This window comes from Lupinus angustifolius, unplaced genomic scaffold (assembly GCF_001865875.1).
Source record: "Lupinus angustifolius cultivar Tanjil unplaced genomic scaffold, LupAngTanjil_v1.0 Scaffold_230, whole genome shotgun sequence".
NCBI classification, from domain to species: Eukaryota; Viridiplantae; Streptophyta; class Magnoliopsida; order Fabales; family Fabaceae; genus Lupinus; species Lupinus angustifolius.
In genome coordinates, this window is record NW_017727100.1 from 725,599 (window position 1) to 732,503 (window position 6,905).

Sequence of the window (6,905 nt, forward strand, 5' to 3'; positions counted from 1 at the left end):
GGGGACCCATTAATTATGGGGCATGTGCTGCACACTTAACCCTCACGATCTTGCTACCAATTATGATCTCCTACACACGATAATAAAACACAAAGGGGGTGATTACATAAAATTATATAAGTAATTTATGGAATCACTATTAGAGGATCTTAAAGAAGAATCCAATCAATCCCAATTAACTTGAAGACTTTAACTTGTTAATTTTAGTAGGGTTTTTTATTGTAAGTTAGTTAGTTGTTAGTTAAGTTTTCTTGTATATAATTTTATGTTTTAACTAGCAAGTTATTTGTGCATTAGTATGGGGCACTATTTTTTTTCGCAGGATTAAGAACACACTATTACATGTGCATTTATATGGTTAAGAACATATTACTCGTGCAATCACATGGTTAAAAACACACATGCTACTAGGGCTTTCATATTGTTAATAACACATATGTGACCTGTGCATTCACATGGTTAAAAATACACATATTACTCGTACATTCGTATTGCTAAGAATACACATATTATCCGTGTATTTGAATAGTTAAAAGACACATGTTACCCATACATCTGCATTGTTAAGAACACATGTGTTACTCGTGTATTTGCCTGTTCAAACATATAAGAAAAATAAATGACAATTTCGAATTTGATTTTTCTAATGAAAATAGGAAACCAAAACATGATACTATGTGATTTTTTGAAAATAAATATAGTACTATACGAGTCTTTTTTATTAAAAACATAATTAAAAGTTACAAAAAATCTTCAATTTTGAATTTGATTTTTTCACTTATAATAGGGAAAATTTAAAATCCAAAGAATTTGAACTATGATATTAAAATTCAGTGGAAAAAACATCACAAAGCTTTGATGGAGTGAAAAGTACACTAATTCTTTGAGTAATAGTGAACGTTAAATATAATAGATAGATTAATACAAATATTTAATGGGTTAAAAATGTATAATTTTTTCAATTTAAATTAAATAACAACATATGAGATGGTGGATGAATTATATTAAGGTTTTGTTACCAAAAGTGCAATCATAATATTTGCTAATGAAAGTATTAATTCGTCGAATAGTTAGCTGGAAGATGATATATTATTAGTTATTTATCATTAATAAGAATGTGGAATAGTATGCATTACATCTCTCATGATTAAAACTTTAATACACAATATAATTTTTTTCTAAATTTTAGCAAACTATCATTAATAAGAATATGAAATAGTATTCATCACCTCTCTCATAATTATGTTAATTAAACTTTTAAAAAATTAGTGTTGGAGTAATTATTTTTTCATTATTGTTAACAACAAAACATATTATATACTTTATGGGAATGGAGTATCTCCTTGTATAAGGAGATAAGTTATCTCTTCCTACTAGTAAAATCATGACATGTGTCATGTTTCATCATTTTCTATAAAAATATTTTTTAAAATAAACAAAATAGCACACATGTCACATTTTTACTGACTAGATGAGATAAGTTATCTCCTTATATAAGGAGATACATTATTCTCATACTTTATATAGTTTTTTACTATTAATTATGAAAAAAAATATTGTACAAAAGTAACTATATAATGTGGATAAGTTCAGAGTAGTATCGTGGAACCTTTTAGGAGGGAAACAAATTAATGAGGAAGTGACATGTGACAAGTGATGATGTGGAAGGAGTTTAAAACAGAATATTTTTATGATAAGTGGATAGAGTGTAGGTCAATGCATTATAAGTGTGTGGAGTTGTTTGGGATGGAACAAATTGCACCAATATCTAACATGTGTCCAATAATGATATCATCACAAGGTTTTAATTACATAGTAAATAGATTTAGTGTGATGTGTAGTCATCACATATAAAGGTTCATTGTCATGTTTTTTGTTATGAAATTATTAAAAAATGCAATAATAAATTTAATATTATTATATTATTATAATAAGGAAAGAGAATAAATAGTGTAGCCATCATAGATAAAGACTCAGTGTTATATTCTTTGTTTTGAAATTATTAAGAAATACAATAATAGATTTAATATTATTATAATAATGAAAATTTTGTGTGGGAAAGTACACATGAAGGAGAGAAACCATTTTGGAGAGAAAAATGAATGAGAAGTTGGCATGTGTTAATGGATGATGTGAGAGACCTTTTTTATTATATAGTTAATAAATTAATTTAGTTGATTAAGTTTTTGTTTTTAAAAAAATCACTTTACTTCAAGAATGTGGTATTTAAGATTCTATGTTTATAGTTTTTAACTAATAGTTAGATATGCTATGAATTTAAGAACGATGTTTTACTATTAACCACATGTCTTATCATTGATCTTACTATCATCTAAGTAAAAAGTGTTACTAAAAATTTAGGTCAATATTAGAATTTAAATTAATAAAAAATCAAAGTGAGAATGAGAACTTACAAGAAAATAAAAGTTGAATAATGAAGGAAATTGAAAAAATAAAGGACATTATTTGTTAAATGGTTGTTTTTGAATGGATTGGATACGCATCCAAGTGGATATATCCATGTATATTCGTTAAATATTATAAATGAATTTGAATCTATTGTTAAAACTATTCAATCTATTATATCCATTCTTTAAATATATTAAATTTAATACATCGATATAAATCGATTTAATTTTTTTGGATTTAGATAAATTATGAATAAATTTAACACCTCTATACAAAAGTATAATTTTTTAATTAATAAATCAAACTGAATAAGCAGATTAATAACCATCCTTGGTCGGCCCATCTTATCCCACCCCACCCATTGAAGTTTACCATCTTATACTTTTGCTATCCATCTTCACTTTCTTTGTATTTTTTCTAATGTCCATTTGATTATTTTCTACTTATTTGAGTGATTGTTTGTGTAAATAATCAAGTAAGTTATTTGAAAGCTTAAATGACTCATTATATCATAATGGTGGTTGTTAACATCAAAAATAGAATTAATGAGCAAGATCTTCTACTTTCGGATAACTTATATCACTTTGTTTGTCATCAATAAGAAATAATGGCCTCATTTAAAAAGTTCAATAATTTACTTTTTAATGAAAATTAATTTTTTATTGATGTGATTATATATAGTATTGGTAGAAAAATGATATAACTACTTAATTACCCATCTAATTATTGAGTTTTAATATATTCACGTATTTGTGAATGAGGTAGGTTGTGGTCTTGTGGATGTTGATGGTTATATCATTGACCTATTAATTCCCTATTAATAACTACTTAATTATTTGGATATCATACATGTTGAAATATAAGATAAATATATTTTTTATTGTGTCCATGGACTGATGGACACGAGTTTAATAATCCAAAAAATATTTTTATCGAAAAAAATAAGTATGCTCTCAAAATGATATATATCACTTCCGAACAAAAACTTGCTATATTCTAAATTAAAATCATTGACACGCAATTGTTAAATTTCTCCTAATTATTTTATTGGTACCAAAAGGTTTAGTTTCAGGGAAGGAAAAACCCATGCATAGCTAGAGAAGTCTATCAATCTTAGATTTGTAGTTGCATTTACATATTGCCTACAACAAGGGAAATTTAATGATTTGATAAAAAATTAAACTCACATTAATGCATACCAAAAATCTTAAATACTTTTATTAAATAAATAGAATAATGGAAAAAAACTATGGTTTTTATTATATAATAAAATTAAACTCACATTAATGCTTTTGTTTTTATAAATTGTGGATAATTTGTATTTTAAAGTATAAAATAGCAATTAACTAATATTACACTTACTCATTAGTATCATGTGTGGGTCTAGTGGTGTAAGGCTCTACTAGATCCTCAAGATGAGCAAAATGTCAATAATTTAATTGTTAAGAGCGATACTTGTTTTGAAGGACAGTCACACATCCAAAATGGATTAATTTCTTACTAAAAAAAATGTGAAAAAAGAATTACTCATTAGTCTAGTTATTAAAGGTACATCATGTTAGAAAATTGATAACCTAACTAATAAATGATCCATTGAAAATTTTAATCTAGCATAATTCACCAACCTAGAAGTTCATATTATTTATGGAAAAGCTTTTATTATTTTCACCATGAATTTAATACAAAATAAACACACTTTATAGACAACCCTACTTTCTATACGATGGATTTCTATCCAATTTTAATTTCTACCAACCTCTAATGTTTTTTGTGTATATATATATAAAGAGCTTTCTATAGATCATTGATTCTAGCAAGGTGCACCCATCACTCCTTTTTTCACAACTACACTTTTCCAAACATCAACCTTTGATCCTCTCATTAGGGTATTAATGGATCTTAAGGATGAGGAAGAAGGAACCATGACCCTTAAAACTTCTAAAATCCCCACCCATTTGGAGTCCACAAAGAAATGCCTTGTAGGTAAACTATTCACTGACAAACCACAAGTCCATGCTGCTATAACATCAGAATTGTGTGGTATGTGGAATAAACCCAAAGGTTTTATTTGTGAAGAGGTAGAAGATAGAATTTATAGATTCTACTTTGACAATGACATTGACGCAAGCACAAAATTACGTAGGCAACCATGGAATTTCAAAGGGCAGTTACTAGTGCTTAGACCATGGGAAAATGGAAAGAATCCATTGGCATACAAATTTGATCATGTTCCTTTTAAAGTTCAAGTTTGGGGACTTTCATTGAAATTATGCACTCCAATTGTTTTTAAGAATCTATGTTCCAATGCAGGATTTTCACTTGAAGCTGAAATATACAATGATCGTGATGGCCACAAATCTATCCCTACATTAGTGGTGCTCATGGATGTGTCAAAACCACTTCAGCTTGGTGCTTGTCTTGATATTGATGGTTATGACAATATTTGGGTTGATTTCAAATATGAGAAATTGCCTATGTTTTGCTACTACTGTGGAAAGATTGGTCATGAGAAACAAGGGTGTTTAGAATTATTCAAAGATTCAATGAAAGGTGATGTTCGTTCTTACAAATATGGTCCTGATTTGATGGCAGGTGAAATAGGAAAAACACTAGATGATTCGAATGAAGGACATGAGAAACAATATCATGATCAAAACCAACATTTGATGGACCATACGACAATGGTGGACAATGTCTCACAACAACTTTCATCTCTAACATTTTCTCAAAATCACAATGGAATCATCAATGACAAAGAGTTTAATCCTATGCTTACATCTCATCCAGAGGAACCCATTTACTCTATGGTGACTTTAGAGAACCTCCAACCTCACATGCTAGATGTCAATCTTGGTTGTAATCTCATCCCCTTGTTTGAAATCAAGAATAATGTAGAGATAAGTGGTCATAGGACCCCCCTACATCCCTCATTCTCAACGCTATTCCAAGGACCAATCCATCAAGGACTCCATGAAAATCTGTACAAGAAAAGGAGAAACGAAGAAACTTATGAGGATAGGAAAGGAAAGCGAGTGTGTATTGATTAATATTAATGGACAATTTCATTGTATTTAAGGAACTTTTAAGACATCTACAAGGTTTAGAGGAAGGATTTTGGGGACACCCCATGTTATGTTTTCTTGAATCATGTTTTCAGCTTTTTTCTCACAATAAAAAATGTCATCTTTGGCAAAATAAATCTTACATTAGTTTGCAATATATGCATTAACATTGTGATTTTTTTATACTGTCTTTATATTATACATTATTATATTTAATTGACATTGAACCTTAAATATAAATATTACAAATGAATAATATATTAATTATGTATAAATCTTTATATATATATTGGACTCATGACTAATTTGGATCATACATATTTTATATTTCTAACAAATTTTCCATGTTATTAACACAAAGATGTATTTTGTGTTCATTGTTTATGCACCTAAATATATTTATCTTTAAAGATTTGCTAATGTATGTGTAATTTCTCTAATAAAAATAAATAAAACTGCTACATTTATTAGCACTTCATTAGGAGTACAATTTCTCTCTATTATTGAACTCTTAAATACTAGAAATAAGGGAGATATATTTTTTTTTATTTGGAAAATAATTTAAAAAATTACCCAATTCATATATTTGTGATTTAGGTTGTGGTGAAAGTTGAAGGCTATATCATTGACCTTGTAATTTCCTATTAACTAAAATATTTGGATATCATGCATGTTGAAATATAAGATAAATATTTTTATTCAAAAATACATATTAGTGGGTATAAAAAACATTTGTTCAAAAATAGTTGGGTCTTTAAGCACATTCACTAGAAAATTGAGTCAGACTCCTTTCCATTAGTGGAAATGAAAATATTGTGTAAATTAAAGCAAAAAGTAAAATGAAATAGCAATTATATATTATTCTATTTGTATTTGTAATTATATGTTTATCCTTAAAATTAACTGTAAAAACAACACTTACCTCTTTAAATATTGTACAAATCAAAGCAAAAGCAAAATGAAATAGCAATTATATATTATTCTATTTGTATTTGTAATTATATGTTTATCCTTAAAATTAACTGTAAAAACAATACTTACCTCTTTAGTAATGGAAGTGATCCCATTTTTATTCTTAAAATTAGTGAGGTATTAAGATATTCACATATTTGTGACTGAGGTTTTGGTCATGTGCAAGGTGAAGGCCAGGTTATATATTAATGACTACTTAATTATTTCCTATAGATTCACATATTTCCTATTAATGACTACTTAATTATTTGGATATCATGCATGTTGAAATATAAGATAAATAATGTTTTATTGTGTCCATTGTAACGCCCCGAAAAATACTTCTAAAAAACATTGCGGAAAAATGGGTAAATTTTTTTTTTTTTTTTGAATAATGAGATTGTATAAAATTGTTTCCTTTTCAAAACCTTCCTTTTCCCGGGACATCACTTTAAGTAACTCGAATGCGGAAAATCAACTTAT